This window comes from Ochlerotatus camptorhynchus, unplaced genomic scaffold (genome assembly GCF_037179485.1).
Source record: "Ochlerotatus camptorhynchus isolate MF236.1 unplaced genomic scaffold, CSIRO-AGI_Acam_v1.1 ptg000077l, whole genome shotgun sequence".
Taxonomy (NCBI): domain Eukaryota; kingdom Metazoa; phylum Arthropoda; class Insecta; order Diptera; family Culicidae; genus Ochlerotatus; species Ochlerotatus camptorhynchus.
Window position 1 is genome coordinate 1,724,432 of NW_027040567.1, and position 18,615 is coordinate 1,743,046.

The following is an 18,615-nucleotide window of genomic DNA, read 5'->3' on the forward strand; positions in this document are numbered from 1 at the left end:
CGAATTTAGTCAAGACCCATGGATTTTCCCTTTTACCAGATGAAATATTTCACCCCACAAAACCTTCGATACACACCCGATTCATATCCTTCGAAACAGTACTCTCTAGCCGTGAGAGCCATGCCCTGAGCAAGAGCACGACGAATATCCTTTCGGACCACATGCTGCTCTTCTCTCCGGCTTCGAAAAGAAAACTTAACGAAACGTTCGTATCCCTACCCTACAACAGTGAGTCTTCCTCCTTCTCACCATAGTGAGCTAGCACACTTGTTCAGCTACGACTCGCCTGGCAGTCCCGCCGTGAGAGGAGAGTGTTTCGCCCGAATTTTCCTTTCTCTCACGCCTGCCGTATCCTACAGGAAAATTTCATCCCCTTGGACGACGACAATGATAGAGAGAGAGAGAGAGAGAATGAACGGGAGAGCGAAATTGCGTGTGCTGCATGTGTCGCGTTCGTTCTCCTGTCTCACGTGTGTGTGCCACTGGTAGACAATGCTGCCAGCCAGGGAGGAAGAAAAAAGGATGCTAGAAATTTATGCTGCCGTCCGTGTGAGAGAGGAGATTAGTCGGAGCTGGATGTTTCATAACATTGGTTCGTCGTCGTGTTCTCCGGTCCTGTCGTGTGAAGCTACGAGCGAGCTGTGCTGCACACTTTATTGATATATTGATATCGGTGACAAACCCAGGGGGTGGAAGAAGCTCATCGCCGCTTTTGGAAGAAGATATCGGTGCGTGTGATTTGAGGTGAACGAGAAAGGTGTAATTGATACGGCATTGAATGAAAGCCACCGATTTTGCGGTCGGAGCAAAGGAAAGCCGTGTGAATTGGAGCGTGATCAAGGATGTTTCCTTCGTTGTCGTTTTTTTTCCTGTGGTGAGCCGATTAACCTGAAGCTAATTGAAAGGTTACACCCTAGCCGTTGCTGCGGTTTTTGTGGCGTCGTCAAGAGGGTTAAAGTGAGAGATTAAGCGGAGAAAACGGAAGAATTTTCGTGTGCGGTTTTATTTGCGGTCGGATCTGGCGGTTCCGGGGTCAGCAGGTTAATTTTTGTGTCGACTCTCGAGTAATGAAAATTCCGTACGTGCGCAAGGGCGTGATTCGTTGGTGAACACGACTTCTGGTTCGGGATCAGAAGAAAGCAAGCCCAAGCCAGGAAGGGTACAAACATGCCAATTTAGGTGCTACGGTCCTTCGTTTAGGAGAAAGGATTTTGTTGCCGAAAAGGACGCCTGTGTACACAGTCAGTCACAAAACAGAACAGGAGGGAAAAAAGCACCAACCAGACACAGGTTCGTAGTTATTACATTCTTTAAATACTTCTCATGCTTTCCTTTCATTTCTCCATTAAGTCATGAATTATTTATAACGCAACGTTACGATTCTTCCACTCGGCATATTTTTCCGAGAGTTTTTCCTGGCGGCAGCAGTGCGTCGCCGTGGCCACTTTCTTGCTGTGTTTTTCTTTCCGTAGGTAGGTAGGTATTGTGGGTGGGGGTGGTAGGGATCACATTGAAGAAGGTGTCGATGATACGGTGGGCACTTGAAGTGGGTGCTGAAGGGGACGGGGAGGACTTATGGAAACGGTATTCTGCGTTGCGTTGGGCTCAATTTCGTTTCGTGGAAATATTTGCTTAGGTCCACGCTGGGCCTTGGCCGTGACTGGGTGGGTCTTGCGGTGGAGAAATGGCAACTGCGAATCAAAAGCCACCGACTGGAATGGTAAACAGCGAGATTCTGGACAGTGGTGTAGCAAGGGCTGTCTTTCTGCGATGTAGTATTCGTGGGTAGGTTTCGAGTGCCATTTTAAGCGAAGATAGTATCAATTAAATGCTTTTTTCCTCTATTCGGGACCTAACACCACTGCGACCAGTAATTTGATCTATTGTAGTATATCTCGTGTCTTTAGTTTAGTGCATGTCGTATTACTTCATCACTATTGAGAAATGATGAAGTATTCGATTTTTTACAGTAGTCATTCTTGCATTTATCGCAAGGATCCGAATCTAATTGAAAGGTCCCACTATTTATACCCTTTGGAGCGTTGAAACACCCACCAAAGGCGCACCCCTTTGTCAGTAAAAATTAGATTCCTTAGCAACAAAATTAAGGAATGACACCGATAATGACCATGCATCAGAACCCTAGTATTAACCACTTCAAACTAGGGAACAACTAATAGAAGATTAGGAATCACATAGATGAAGACTAACTCATTTTTTTCCCTTGTTTCAATATCATCCTCGGTAGACAAAGCCGAGTCTTGTTACTTTCAACAAGGCATAAAAAGTAACAAGGACTAAGATGTGTTCCTTGGATTACTGAAAAATTGTGTTCTCCTAGATTGAAGTAGTCAGGACTAGGAATCGGTGGTAGATCTTACATCCTGTAACGTACCACGAAAAGGTTATCTACCCACGTTACGGGGCAAGTAAACGCTTTAATATCAAGTGCTTCTTTGAATATTAGTTACTTTTGCGGCATTGCTCACGTTGTATTTGTATTATCTTTTGTACATAGACCTTGACATATACCTAAGTTTAAAAATTATCTAGCTAATTATTTACACATCAATCATTAAACAAAAAAAAAAAATAAGCAGTGTCTGCTTTCCTATTTTTCTTCTTATGAGTTATTATTCCGTATGGAGTTAAAGTATATATTATGCCGAGACATTGTAAAGTGAATGGTTTCGTAGTATTGATTGTAAGAGGCCATCATGCGGTTTAATGGCCCACATTTTGCATAATTTGTGCGATGATGGTTTATGGCAAATAAATTTCGATTTTGGAGTTAGGAGTTACCGAGTAGGTGAATAGAAATTTAATTTTGATAAAAGTTCTGTTGAGTCAATGCGCTGCGAAACGATATCGTGGCAAACGTTTTATTCTGACACTGTCAAATCGTACAAACTGTGAACATAAAATCTAGATTACTAAAGAAAACGGGTTTGTACTTTTTAATCCAGCATCGTCGGACTTTCGAGATTCGATAATGACAATCACAACCTAATCATAGCCAATGATATGCATTTAACCCTTATGTGAGCAAGGATTTTTTGCTTTTTCTACACCGTGTTATTCAAATAGGAGCAGGGTACCCGCCCCAAGTAACATTGCAAGTTTTATCGAGGTTTTAAAGTATTCTACAAGTTCAAATCGTGGTCTACAGAACCATTATATAAACAAAATTGTTACATGGGCAGATACTGCGTCTCGCACATAACGGTTACTACGAGGGATATGTTACAATTTACAATTTTTCTATGTTTGATGGTCGGATTGTGGGTCAAACTCAAAGTGTTTACATTTTCCGACCAATTTTAGCTTCTCGGGAAATGGGACACAGCTGATGAATCTTCGCAGGAATTCCCAGAAAACGGGAAATATTTTTGTTCAAAGTCTAGATAAATATGGGAAATGGCTCTAATGTTAGCCTATGGATCTAAGCTTGGGCCCATCGCTAAAAATCTGCTATTTTTCAACTTTATCTAGATGAACGCGTCATTGGGACGGTACTAATTGATATTTTTGGTCGCTATTGCAAATTTAGTCGATTGCTGAATTTATGTATGGGACAAATTAAGGGCATATAGGCCGACATTACATCCATTTCACCTAATAAGTTGAATTCATACCATCTATTCATCAGAATGTTTATTTATTTACTTCTGTATAGCGATTTATAATATAGAAAGTAGTTTAACCACTTAATTTTAATATTTTTACTTCTATTGGAAGTTTTACTTCCATCGGAAAACTTACCCTACTTCTTCTGGTTTTTGACGTAGAAAACGTCTTTCGGGAAGGTTACTTACCTTACCAATCAGGCTAAGGCCTTGTTGTCCTCTGCTGTCCGAAGAAGTCGTCTCCACTCTACTTGATCCATGGCCACAGTTCGCCAGCCTCGTAGTCTGCGAAGGGTCCGCAGGTCACCTTCTACTTGGTCGATCCACCTTGCCCGCTGCGCGCCTTTTCTTCTTGTTCCTGTTGGGTCGCTTTCTAGAACCATTTTCACTGGGTCGTCGTGCGGCATTCTTACGACGTGCCCAGCCCACCGTAGTCGCCCAATTTTTGCAATGTGGACGATGGATGGTTCTCCCAGCAGCTGGTGCAATTCGTGGTTCATTCGCCTCCTCCACGTTCCGTCATCCATCTGCACTCCACCGTAGATGGTACGCAACACCTTCCGTTCGAAAACACCAAGGGCGCGTTGGTCCTCCACGAGCATAGTCCAGGTCTCGTGGCCGTAAAGGACCACCGGTCTAATCAGCGTCGGGAAGGTACAGGGGGCAAATTTAAAATCTAAAATTGAAACCGTCTCGAAAATGTGTTAGGTTTTGAACGCTTATAACTTAGTTATTTATAGATTAAATTAAAATCTAAACACACCAATCGATAGGAAACATCTGTACAAATCTGTTAAATACTTTTCTAATTTTTCATAAAAAAAAAAACGTTTGAAAAACGTATAAATAAAAAGTAATATGTTTACAATAAACGTTTTCCCCAAACCCAGTCGTGATAATCGAGTAGCACTTGATTGCACATCGTTCTGCTTGAACCTGAAAAGAAGTATAAAAGAATGCTATTGTCGTTCCTCCGCTCTTTAATTAGGTAGGTTATCACTTTCGTACCGAAGTTCATTTTCGCATCGGAAAACGTATTGGACCGATTTCCTGAGCAACTAGCAGCAGCAGCAGTATCTCTGAAGGTAGGATGTGGAGCCTTCTGACTCGGATTGAATAATCGGTACTTCTCAGGACCATCAATTTTTACAGAAAGAATTATATTCCTGGGATAAATCAGCAGTATTGATCGATTTTCCGGTGGACTACAATATTATACTGGGGTGTCGCGTTCAAATATTACGAAACTCGGAAAATGTAATTTTGATAAAACAAAATATATGACGACAATCTAAAAAATCATTTTTGGACTTTTCCGTTAATGTTTTAGCCGCTTTACTACCACAGTGGGATTCTAGTTGTAAAAAATATCAATGCTCTGGGATTACATCCAATTGAGCTGACGTCTTCAGCTGAGTTTCTTGACTTTATTAGGACTATAATTTGATGGATAGAAATAGTTCAAGTTTTTGTCGCAAATATGGCGTAGCGATACCAAATTTTTTATTTAGCACGCTAGAGGATTACTGTCTTGAGCAATGTTGTAGAACGTAAAGTTTCTTGAAAAGTTGTTTTAGACATATTTGCTATAAATCTTCAAACAATAAAGATACAATGTTCGGAATTCTCGTTTTTCGTATTAATTCCAATAAATTCGTTCAAATGAATCCTTAGTTAAAAAGGTTAAGTGATGTTCTATTTTCTTCTAGCGATTGGGACCTGAGCACTAACTCTTGTCCTAGCCCTATATGGTACATGGTTATAGTGCCATTACTCGCTTTTTGAAAAGTTAAGAAGGAAAGGGAAGGAGAGGAAAAGGACTTGGAGTAGGAATTGAGCCTTTCCCTAACACCTCAGCCGTCTCAATATAAATTAATCTTCTTTCCTTTATTTAACGTCGGTCTCTGTTCCGCAATCTAGTACCAATCACCGACGGACATCGATTGCCATCCATTAACGGCAATCGAATGTGCAGGAAGGCAGCTTCTACACCTGCATAGGATATCGCACCCATTCAACACACATGGGCTGGGACCAACGGCTTTACTTCCCTTCCGAAGGAAGACGTGACCAGAGATTTTTATGCCTCAGAAAAATCCCACCGATCTCGGCTGGGATTGAACCCAGACCCATCGGGGTGTTAGAAAGAAGTCACGCTTACCACTACACGACCGGCGCCGGCTATCAATATATAAATGAATGATTTTCCATTATTATTTCCATCGTACTTATTGCCGTTGATGATTCATCAGTACCTAGTGAGTTTACCGACTTCTCGCTATCTGATGCTTTATTTCATAAGTATAACTTTGCAGCCTCTTTCTTCAAAGTATCTCTGTCATGTAGTATTCCTTCGAAGTCGGCTTTTGTCTTACCCTAATGACTGTAATTCTTTGTCCAATGTTACGAACCATGTATTGCATGGTCTGCAGAATCTTTTTGGACTTGATAATCGAAGGTTAAATGCTGCTTCTAGCAAATGATTTTCGTCTCTGAGTCAAGTTTTAAAAAGAAGATACCACGAACGTAATTGAACATGCAGGCCTAGCCCGTAGCTAATGTCGTTGCATTTGAAAGATTCGCTCACTATTTCTACGGTCACATATGTGCTGTAGGCGTATTAAGATTAATTTTACCGTTTTATTGCAATATATAATATAATATTTGTAAATCTGAAGTGATGTAAAAATTTTATTTCAACTGAAATTTTAAGTTTTAATTGTGGGCGACCCTGGCGTAGTGGTTAACATCCATACCTCTCACGCCAAAGTCACGAGTTCAAATCTCACCCCCGGACAAGTCACGAATGACCCAAGAGTGTTAAAGTGACTATAATAATAAAAAAAAAAGTTTTAATTGCTGTCTTAAGTGTTACCTACCAGTGACATCCAGGGAAACGATACCCGGGAATTTTATAAAAAATCACGTTTTCTCAATTCTAGGGAAACTAGTTCAATTTCCTGGAAAACAACTTAAACAGGCATGCCGAATATAAATTTTCACTGAAAATAGAGAACGCTGACCAGGAAACCATTTCCGGGAAATTTTATCTATGTAGAATCAATCAATAAAGCATGAGACATTCTCAGTGGATACTTTTTTGAGAGGTTTAAAAGAACTTCCAGAAAAACCTTGCCGGGAATGGTGGGAGATCAGCATCCAGGATAAGTAAGTGCTTTTGGGACAAGTTGGGTTAAACGCTCAGAAAAAGTTTAGAGAAACTTGCGAAGGAAGTCGAATGAAACTGTCGGGGCAAGTCAGTAGGACTCCTGGGGGAAGTCAGAAGAAGCTACTAGAATACATTTCATGAATCTCTCGGTAGCTTCTGGAAGAAATCTGTAAAAATCACAGTTGCTAGAATGAGCTTCTGGAGGAAACCAGGAACCAGGAGTTCTAAAAAAAACCTCCAGCAGAAGTTGTACGGCCGATTAAACCAACTCACTCAAGTTCGCAAAAATGTAGGTTACTCATAAACTGAGTAGAATTTTTCTTGATATTAAAAGGAAATCGTTTCGAATGTATAGTAATGACCCGACATAAAGGGTGATACGGTCAAAATTTGGTCAATATCAACTTGAAGTATTTCTTTCAATTTTGCATTTAAAAAACCTGAACACCCCTCATTTTGAAGGTGTGTGTGTGTGTGTAGAATGTTGCTCCTATTTTGATTTTGGAATTCACTCTTCAGTTGTCAAAATGCCGTCCAAGCAAGAAGAGCAGCGTATCAAAATTTTGCTCGCGCATCGCGAAAATCCGAGCTACTCGCACGCAAAGTTGGCAAAATCGCTAAAAGTTGCCAAATCAACCGTTACAAATGTAATTAAAGTGTTTGGGGAACGTTTGTCGACAGCCAGGAAGTCTGGATCGGGGGGAAATCGAAAACCGGAAGCCGCTGAGACGACAAAGAGAGTTGCCGGTAGTTTCAAGCGAAACCCTAACCTCTCTCTCCGAGATGCCGCAAATAAGCTGGGTGTATCGTCTACAACCGTGCATCGAGCCAAAAAACGAGCCGGACTATCGACTTACAAGAAGGTAGTGACTCCAAATCGCGATGATAAACAAAATACGACGGCCAAAGCGCGATCCCGGAGGCTGTACACGACGATGCTGACGAAGTTTGACTGCGTGGTAATGGACGACGAAACCTACGTCAAAGCCGACTACAAGCAGCTTCCGGGACAGGAGTTTTATACGGCAAAAGGAAGGGGAAAGGTAGCAGATGTTTTCAAGCACATGAAACTGTCAAAGTTCGCAAGCCATCTGTACCTGTGGCTTGAAAAGCAGCATTTTCATAGCTTCCGGGACTGTCAACCAAGAAATTTACGTGAAAGAGTGTTTGAATAAACGTCTGCTGCCTTTCCTGAAGAAACACGGTTGTTCCGTACTGTTTTGGCCGGATTTGGCATCATGCCATTACGGTAAAAAGGCCATGGAGTGGTACGCCGCCAACAACGTGCAGGTGGTTCCCAAGGACAAGAACCCTCCCAACACGCCAGAGCTCCGCCCAATTGAGAAATACTAGGCTATTGTCAAGCGGAACCTAAAGAAGACCAAAAAAACTGCTAAGGGCGAGCAGCAGTTCAAGGCAAACTGGCTTTCTGCGGCGAAGAAGGTGGACGAGGTGGCTGTACAAAATCTGATGGCAGGGGTCAAGCGTAAGGCCCGGCAATTCGGATTTGGAAAAGCGGAAGCCTAACTGAATATTTTTCCTGAATTTTATACTAATTGAACTTGAAAAAGAAATTTAATTTGATTTTTTAAATAAACGATTTCACCGATTTACACGCGTTTTCCCTTGACCAAATTTTGACCGTATCACCCTTTAGTCAGCACCTCCGCACATCAAACTTTTATGTTTCAATAATTTCACAAAACCGTAAGTGCAAATCTTTCTCATTCATCTTCAAGATGGATGTTCGAGGTATACTTTGGTGTATACTAATACCACTGAAAAGCGCATGGGTTTCATAGGTCGCTGGCAAAATCGGGTCATTACTATATGAGGTTAATAAAAGTATCATTCAGTCTACTTGTATACTCCTAGCCTGAGTAAAAATGTCGTTGATTTTCCTCATATTGGAGCAGATTTTTTAGTAGGAAAAGCGAAGAATATTTTACTCAGTCTAGAGTAATCTTCGTTTATCCGGTTTTGAGTGAAAAGCCACTAAATTTTGAGTCGATCCCATCGGTCGTGTGGATGAATCTTTCGGTGGAAGTCGTATGAAATAATGTAATAAAACTGAAACTAGATTCTGCGGAAAGATGGAAGAAATTTCCGGGAAAACTGGGAGAGCCTTCTTGGAAAAACTAAAAAATTAAATTCCGTGATTAGTCGGATGGCACTTTCTGATAAAAACTATTGGGCAAGCCTGAAGAATTGTTCAAATGGATGAAACTTCCGCAGGTAGTTAGAAGAAGCTTCTGAAGGAATCCAGAAGAACTGGAGATTTGGAAGCAAAAGCTGAATTCTCCTGCATTTTGCTACGAGTGCAGACTTTTTTCATCGGGGGATCGTTAACAAACAATTTCTGCTTGGATATTTTTCGTAAATGGAGTGAAAAATTGACCTTGTACTTCTTCTTTCCTTTATTTAACGTCGGTCTCTGTTCCGCAATCTAGTGCCAATCACCGACGGACATCGAATGTGCAGGAAGGCAGCTTCCACACCTGCGTATGATATTGCACCCATTCAACACGCATGGGCCGGGACCAACGGCTTTACTTCTCTTCCGAAGGAAGACGTGACCAGAAATTTTTATGCCTCAGAAAAATCCCACCGACCTCGGCTGGGATTTAACCCAGACCCATCGGGGTATTAGAAAGCAGTCACGCTTACCACTACACCACAGGCGCCGGCTAAATTGACCATGTAAATAAGCGCTCAAATTGGCTCAAATGATGCACAGTCAACTCTGCCGTACTTTGAAACGGACTTGCAGTCCATGTTTCATTAAGAACCCTATTTGTGGAATTAATTTGCGCCTTAGAAATAGGCAACCAAAGTGCTCGAATCAGTAGATAAGGATGGTATTCAGGGGAGTAGCATGTCATTTAATTGATCAGACCTTAAAGAAAATTTTAATACAAATATTTGGAATCAAGCACGATAGAACCGGAATAAAAACAAAATTTGGAAAAAATAGGCTTCTGATCACGAAAAGAGCACTGACTCGATCTATCCCGTTCAGACCGCCGAGTCATAAAGTCATAAATCGAAAATTTTCAAAGTGTATCTAGAAGCTAATCGAAACCAAGTCTGTGATTGTGATTGTGAAAACAATTTAAATAGTCTAACTTGTTGACATTAAATGAAAAGCTAATATAAAATCGTGAGTCGTGTTTAATTGGAAATTTGTGAAAAAAAAATAAAAACGTGAGTTTAGAAACTTCTAAAAAGGAAGCGCAACCATAAAATTGAAACTACGCGAGTCACCATACGTGGTCGCGTCCATTGTTGGGATATTGGCGACAGATTTATCGGGCCGCTCTTGTGAGCTGCCGCCATCTTGAAGCAGCTAAATCAGCACCCAAAGCTATCCATGTGCTTTTGATCGGACTGGGGCGATCCCCTGGGTTTATTCTTTGTCTCGTGGCTGCGTGCCGCTAAGAATAACCTCAGAGTGCGTGGTCATCGGAAAGGAAAGTTCGGCCTCGCGAGCACCACCCGTTACCACGTGGTTGCCACAATCCGCGAGTAGTCTGTCTGGGGAAAGTTAGCCACTGCCAGAGTGAATCGTCCAGACTCACGTCCCGGGTAAAACTCAAGGACCAGTCCTGATCACATCCTAGCTCTCCCAGTGTACACCTCCGTCGCCCTAAGGAAGCCGGGAGTTCCCTTCCTGGTGTTATAGAACGCTGTCTTGGCGTCCAAGTCGTCCTTTCGCACTCACCGCCCGGTCATCGGAGTCGGTAATCCACCGGCTCGCATCGTCCGGACACACGTGGCGATAGTCGAGACACCCGTGATCGACGAGCGACGACGGCGTCCACCACCAACCCACTCCGTGGCTGGTGAAAGGTAATCCAACGATCGACGGACGCTGTAAGTACCTGAACCATTTCTTTAGTACCCACACGAACACATTCCACCTCCAGTAGGGAAGACAGTTTATAGTAGTAGGGGAAGAAAGGGGAGAGGGGATTTAATCCCAGGTTGACTCACGTTTAGGGACCAGATACATGGAATGTCGTCACAGTTAGGAGAAGGTAGGGTGAGGGAAATGTTTTAATAGTTACAATACAGATATCAATCTTAACAAATAGACTTTGGAGATAAACATATTGCATGAATGGAAGTACAAAAAAAAAACATTTTATTGTTTTTGTCTCACTATGCTTTTCGTTTCAAATGACTGAATTAAAATTGAACTTATTACGCTAATCAAACCGAATTTGGGGAGAATTTATTGGAAAGGATATTGGGAGCTTGGTTGAAAGTTTAGCACATCCTTGGAGGTGGATTCTGCTGTAGGGTTGGACAAACAGCTAGCAGGGCAAACCGATCTGAGTTCTGACAGACGACTCTCGTCGTCTGGCGCATAAGTCAGAATTTTTGGAGGCCCTACCAGGATCCTCCTTACAACTTAAAATTGAAAGAACCGTCAAGTTAAGGAGGATATAAAGCTACGAAGGTGAATTTTATAACAGTTGAAGTATCCTGGATTACCAGTTTCAGGAAAAAAATCGAGTTAGGCAAAGATCGAAGAAGTCTACTGAGAGAGTGAGTTGATGGTATGAAAAGTACCATTGAGCATAAACATATAACTTCATTCTTTCTTAAGCCTCTGGTAAGGAGAGAGGAGTTGAGCAGAAGTACCGTTGAACTCGTTTAATTTAGTACCTAAAAAAATACTTAGATTAACATCAGAGAACTTCACAACAGTTCCGTTAACTCCAAGAAAATTCCAGGAATTTTACAAGACCTTTAAGAAACTTCAGAAAGCTGCGGGCTTACTTTAGCGATATTCAGAGAGGTTCGGGAAAGTTTTGAGAGTCTCAAGACAGTTCCACGATCATCCGGACAATTTTGGAATTCTGAGGGAAGTTCCAAAAACTTCAGAAAAATTTTGAGAACTTCAGGTCCGTTCTCAGGTCCGTTCTTAACTTCAAAAAAATTGCAGGAGCTTAACAGATGTTCAAAAAATAAAGCCCAGATGTCTTTAAAGAAGTTAAGAGTCGAGATCGACAGTCGGATCAGAGGTGCCGTTTCCGTGCTACAATTTTCAGATAATTTAAAAGACGGCATTTTGTAAATTTCAGAAGATCCAAAATGGACGAATTTTAGAAAATAAAAATTGTGAATCATTTTCTATAACAAACAATTATACAAAATTTCATGCAAATCGGTGAAGGTCGAGTTTTCCGAATCGTCATTTGACGTGGAACTGCTCTATATCGAAATCAAGTTAAACCCTTGGGCTTCGCTGAATATAACAGCAGCTTTTTATTAGATCATATAAATATAATTTGTAGTGGAGCCGGTGGTGTAGTGGTAAGCGTGATTACCACTCACCCCAGCAGGCCTGGGTTCAATCCCAGTCGGCGCCGCCGGGATGTTCTGAGGCATAACTTCTCTGATCACGCCTTCCTTCGGAAGGGAAGTAAAGCCGTTGGTCCCCGGTTCATGAGTTGATGGGTCGATAGGTAGGGTCCAGGTGTGGAAGCTGCCTCCCTGGTGTCGGTAGCATTGGTGCTCAGCACAGAAAACAAGATCGACGGAAAACAAATTGAGGAAAACAAAAAACTTCAGAAAGCTGCAGGTATATTGAAAGATATTTAGGAAAGTTCAGAGAGATTCGGGAAAGTTCTGAGAGTTTCACGACAATTCTATGAACATCCGAACGGTTGTAGAAAATTTAAGGAGTTTTCAAAATTCAAAATTTTGAGAACTTCAGTTCCGTTGAATTCACTTCTAAATAATTGCAGGAACTCTACAGATGTGCAAAGAACAAAGTCCAGAGAACTTTAAAGAAGTTAAGAGTCGCATGAACGTCAGAAAAATTGCGGGAACTCCAATGAAGTTCCAAAAACTTTGTATCAGGCGTCAAATTTGATCAGAAGTGCCGTATCCGTGCTACAATGTTCTGGAACAAACAAAGACGGCATTTTGGAAATTTCAGAAGATCCAAAATGGACGAATTTTAGAAAAAAAAAATGTGGATCATTTTCTATAACAAACAATTAAAAAATTTCATGCAAATCGGTGAAGGTTGAGCTTTTCCAATTCGTCATTTGATGTGGAACTGCTCTATATCGAAGTCAAGTTAAACCTTTGAGCCATAGAGGTAACTCTAGGACTAGTAGGTCCCGAAGAAACGTGCTCAACTTTTTGGCTCAGCTCTGGTACTATCTTCGGTCCCAAGCTGATCGATGCACCCCTCGAAACATAGGAAAATCTACGAACCCCTCATTTCATCTGTCAAACTTTCATAGCGAATCAAAACAAACATTGTGTAGTACTAGAATTTTGACTAGAATGGGGTACGTTAATCGATTTGCATGGGACCAATCGGCTAGTCAAGTAGTGAGCCAATTTAAAATCGTTAGTTTCCACCGGTTGCTTGAGCCTCGCTGAAAATGACAGCAGTCGAGCATATTTTTTGATTACACGGATAGAAATCCCCTTATACCTTTTGGCAAATTTCCATTGCTGATTATTCATAAAATGTATAAGTCAACTAATAAGCAGACGCCTTACTTACTACTTCTTCGCTTTTCAAGCTTATTGCATATCGCATATTAGTTTATTGCGTGCTCTCAACTTAGTGTTCTAGATGCACTTCCACAGTTATTAATTGAGAGCTTTCGATGCCTGTACCATTTTTGCATTGGTATAGTTGTGTGGCAAGTACAATCATACTTCTATGCCCAGGGAAGTCGAGAAATTTTCCAACCCGAAAAATTCCTAGACAGGACCGGGAATCGAACCCAGCCACCTACAGCATGGTCTTGCTTTGTAGCTGCGCCTTTACCGACTGAGCTAAGCAGACGCCTTGCAAAAAGTTAATAAAGATCATGTGTCAAATGAAATGTATAAATCCTCACACATACCGTTTATGCATTCTTATAGGACGTATGTGGTTTGTCTTATAGAATGTATAAGGCTGATGTTTTGGTAAAAATATATAAGTGAAACACATGAATAAAATAATTGATTTTCGTTTCGTGTAGATAGTATACGCATAATTTTCGCCTGAATAATTTGTCCGGAATGACTATCGGAAAGCCCGGATCAAATTTCGGTTGGCAGCGAGTGTCCTCAGGTCCATGTTTTATTGGCGTCCTAATATTCACTTTGGTTTGCTACATGGATTTGATGTGTTAAACTATATAGACCAATGTGAGACTAAATTTTCGGAGTGACCACCGGAGAACCCGGATCAGGTACATTATGTGGCTCTTCGACTACATGAGTGTTTTTATGTCTATTTTATATTAGCTTAAAATTGTTTTATTACGTAATATTCCAAGATTACATGTGGATCTGATCTTGCTGATGAACCGTGCTCCTAGTAAAGTCTGTTCCAGTTAGTATTTGGCCGCTTCTTTTTAATTACTGTAGCGCATCTAGTTGTCGTAGCAAGAAGCTATTGATTGCGTTTTGATCTGGAAGGATTGTTTATTTAGTAGTGAAAATTTCATCAGCACACTCACATTTTGATGGACGATGAAACTTACGTAAAAATGGACTTTGGACAAATCCCGGGCCAAAAATTTTACTGTGCTAAACGTAAGGGGGATGCTCCGGATAAATTCAAATTTGTCTTTGCAGATAAATTCGCTTGGCAAGGCATCTGCAGTTGTGGAAAGAAAACAAAGGTTTTCATCACTGGAGCGACTATGATTGGGCAACTTTACAAGGAGGAGTGTCTCCAGAACATAATTTTGCCGTTCATTCAATCATACGAAGGCCTGACTTAGCCAGCTGCCATTACAGCCGCGAAGTCATTGCATGGTATAAGCAGAATAATGTCGATTTTATTGAGAAAAGTATCAATCCACCAAATTTCTAGATTTTCGTCCAATTGAAAAATTTTGGGCGATTGTTAAGCGCAAATTGAAGAAATGTGGCAAAACAATCAAAACACCATCTGATTTGGAGAAGTGGTGGAAAATGATGGTAGATGAGGTTGACAGAACTACTGTACGAAAATTCATCCGAAAAGCTGACGAATATTTTTGTTGTTATTTTCCCTTAAAGTTAAATAAAAATCCTACAAAATGATACCTTCAGCGTTTTTGTACTTTATTTCCCCTTGGAGAAATGACCTATTTTGTGAGGTCAAATTCTAAAAGGAACAGACTTTAGTTGGAGCCGAGGGGGCGACTCTATCTACGATGCAGGAAAAATCGTGTTTTGCTGTGGTTAGCTGCAAGCACGCTGAGTAGATAGAAAGAAGATTGATGGCGATTCTGAAGTTTTCCTGCAAAAAGATGATATGCGATGCAAGTAGATGCGTGAAGATTTTTCGAAGATTGATTCGCTAGCGTGAGATTTGTTGAGCATCTAGAATTAAGATTTAGATCTGTCGCCCCCCCCCCCTCGGTTGGAACCAGAATTTTTTGACTTCATTTTTGTTTTACTATAGAGCAAATAAAGGTCAAATAGTATATTAAAAATTGAATTTCAACTTTGCATTATTGTTTGTTATGGTCAATCCAACCCGAGCAGGAACGAACATCTCGATACCTTAAATTGGTATGAATGAGCCTGACATAAGGGAACATGTATAAATGTCGTAGCATTTGAAGGGGGAGGTGGGGGTTTCAGAATTTGTGACCGGCCATGTATTGGATATAGTGTAATACGCTACGAGGGGGGGAGGAAAAACTGATACTCAACGCATCTGGGGCATGCTGTTTATATTGAAATCGCTGAAACTTTTCCGGAGATCAAAATCGGCTACGGAGATCAACGATGGATACCTGACAGCAAACTTGGTCAAAGCAAACTGGACGAGATGAATCGGAACGAAGTGTTTAAGTTGCCACCGGAACGATCGGAAGACGCAATTCCTCAGTCATAGTAAAATAAAAACCATTTAAAGCCAGCCAATCCAATTTCAAACTGTTCAAACCCAGGAAATTTCGCATTTTTTGTCATATCACATCCGGTACTTTGAGGAATGTGGATGTTAGCGGTTGCCCTGGTTTTGGTCTGCCGTGCGCGGAATTAATTACTTCTCGGACAGCCATTGCTGGGGAATCCAAACTCGGTTTTGGGGAGTCTATGGCAGGTTGAAAATTCGCCGTTGCGATTACCCGAATCCAAAGATTGGAATGTGTCAACAAACAAACAACAACAAACAACAACACAATTGAAAAGACCTCAACTCCATTTTGTAAACAAACCTTGGAAGGCCATTTTCTCGTGAACCGAAACCTACATTCGCGAACCTAAAACACAATAGGGTAGAGGAGAATCTTCCCTACCTGTTCATTTTGTTGGTTTGCGTTGGCGGACTTCAGATCGTGACAAAATGGCCTTACAACCCGAGCAGGAACGAATATCTCGATACCTTAAATTGGTATGGATGAGCCTGACATAAGAGGTAAAATACCAAAAAATAATACCACAATACCATTCCAATACCAAATTATGATAATGCAATACAAAAACAATACCACACAGGTATTCTTTTGGTATCCAAATATCAATTTTTGTTATTTTGTCTTACCTCAAATGCCAATCGTTTGAATGTATCAATATATACATTGGAAATGACGTTCAATCAAATAAACCCATACCCCACTCACTTGGCCAGGCTTCAGAATCGTCCAGTGGGCAGTGCGCTCTACACTCCAAGTTTCCTTTTTTCAAATTTACCCTATTTTTTTTTATTTTACCCCTTTGAGTGTTGATTAATCACAATGAAACATTGTGACAGAGCACGGACTTGAGGTTACTAGAGTATTAAAAAATCTAGGTCCTATTCAGGATTATATCTGAAAAATCCAAATTTGGCCAACGCCCACCAACTAATGAATACTTAATTCTGACCTGATACCAAAATTTTGAGTTGACCAGCATGACATAAGTGGTAAAATTGCATGCAAAATACTTTGTAAATAACAAAAATTGATATTTGGATACCAAAAGAATACCTAAGTGGTATTGTTTTGGTATTGCATTATCATTATTTGATATTGGAATGGTATTGTGGGAATTTTTTTTTTGTATTAATTTATGGTATTTTACCTCTTATGCCATGCTCATTCATTCCAATTTAAGTTGTCGAGATATTCGTTCCTGCTCGGGCATTCAATCTAGTTCCCAGGAGAACTTTAAATTGAACGCAGAATTCCGCGAGTTCATCCTATTTTTCTCTGCATTTGAAAAATTCTTACAACTCCAAATTCGCAACACTTGTAATTTTGTATACACACACTTCTGCATGAAAATTTAGAGCTTGATTTTAGCACAAGCTGTTTTAAACACATTTTTCTTATTTCTTAGCCGACGAATAAAAAAAGCAGTAGAAAAAAAAACAACCCGTCAGATTTTCACCGTGGCTAACTTCGATCGAATTCGACCATTTTGATTCTTGTATGTATGTATGTATCAGAGTCGATGTTATAATAAGAGTCCCGCCAAGAGAAAATGTTGCGAACAAGCAGCACTGTTTGTGATTTATTTTTCGTCAGACTAAACAACAACCAGATTTTTTGTGTTAGCATCGGATGACTTTCATGCAGAAAAGAAAAAATGCATGTCGATGACGGAGCTTCTGGGAGTCAAAAACAATTATAGAACCTGAAAAATGTTCAAACAAGTGCTTGGTATAACTTATAAATACCACAATGTACTAAATAAAGTGAAGAAATGTTTTTCATCTAAAATAACTAAAATATTGTCAGTAATGAACGCAATACTTGTAGTTCATTGGCTGTGGGAACAATAATGTTTATTTACTTTGCTTGTTTGGTACCCCGCTTGATAGTTCGATTGGTACTTCCGGCTTAACTCTTGGCGGGACTCTTATTATAACATTGACTCTGGTATGTATGAATAAACAATCCAACTTCCACTGTCCGGCATTGTTTTAATGGAAGAAAAATGTTTGCAGTATAATCTATTATTATCTTATACTGATCCCATTGGAAACAATTTTAGTCCGGAAGTTGAAAGGTGATAGCTCTGTTGAGATCCAGTAACCCATTTCAGAATGCCTGATCACTCACGTCCATTCCGAGGTTACTTTCACTTACAACAAGCCCCGCATACACGTAGTACCGATATAAAATGTATATTGGTACTGCGTGTACACTTCCATCATCAAAGCATTTCCTGCTTTGTATATGGCACGTATTTAGTAGCATGCATTTACTGATTGAAATATAATCTAATCTAATCTAATCTAATCTAATCTAATACAAACGCAGCCAGTACGAGAAAGCATCCTGGAAAATGATTACGTTAGATGAGGTCTAACCATTTTTCTTCTCTAATTGATGTTTACAGCATATCTGAGATATGATATAAACATCAATACGGCCAGGCCTACTGCGTTGTATTTGCCGCAAAGATGATTCTTGGAAATGAATGGGAACATCTCTTGAATCTACAGGGGTGGAAGGATGCGTGGACATACCGTACCAAACGCTCCGAGTTACTATGTGTAGTTGTGTGTAATGTGTAAATATTTGTACAATATTGAAGAATCATAAAATAATGCAATGGAAGGATCTTACCGAATTTTCTCCTATGTTGGTAATGATTCTTTTGCGCAACATTTACTGATTGAAATATAATGTAAACAAATAAAAATTAAGTCTCATCCGCATCAAATGATTCCAAATGCTATGGATTCATAGAAATTAAGTTTAAATAGATAAAAGTAGAAAAAAGGAACAATCTCACCAAATCAGTCCAAGTGAATCCTTTGCAAGCAGCTCTGTCACGTTTGGTGTAGTAGTTCCGATCATAGGCCCACCTTACGGGGATCAATCCTCTGGTCATACAACGCATAAATAAACTGAAGTTAAAAAC

The 18,615-nt window shown here is 40.4% G+C and overlaps 1 protein-coding gene across 1 annotated transcript in view; it reads left to right on the forward strand.

The window, feature by feature from the left end:
- The first annotated feature begins 605 nt into the window (after nt 1-605).
- LOC135697692 (insulin-like growth factor-binding protein complex acid labile subunit) overlaps nt 606-18,615 on the forward strand; it is a 114,398-nt gene continuing 96,388 nt past the window's right edge. Inside the window, exon 1 of the mRNA XM_065217467.1 lies at nt 606-1,290. The gene's annotated coding sequence lies outside the window, so the exon portion shown is untranslated. The remainder of the gene's footprint in view (nt 1,291-18,615) is intronic.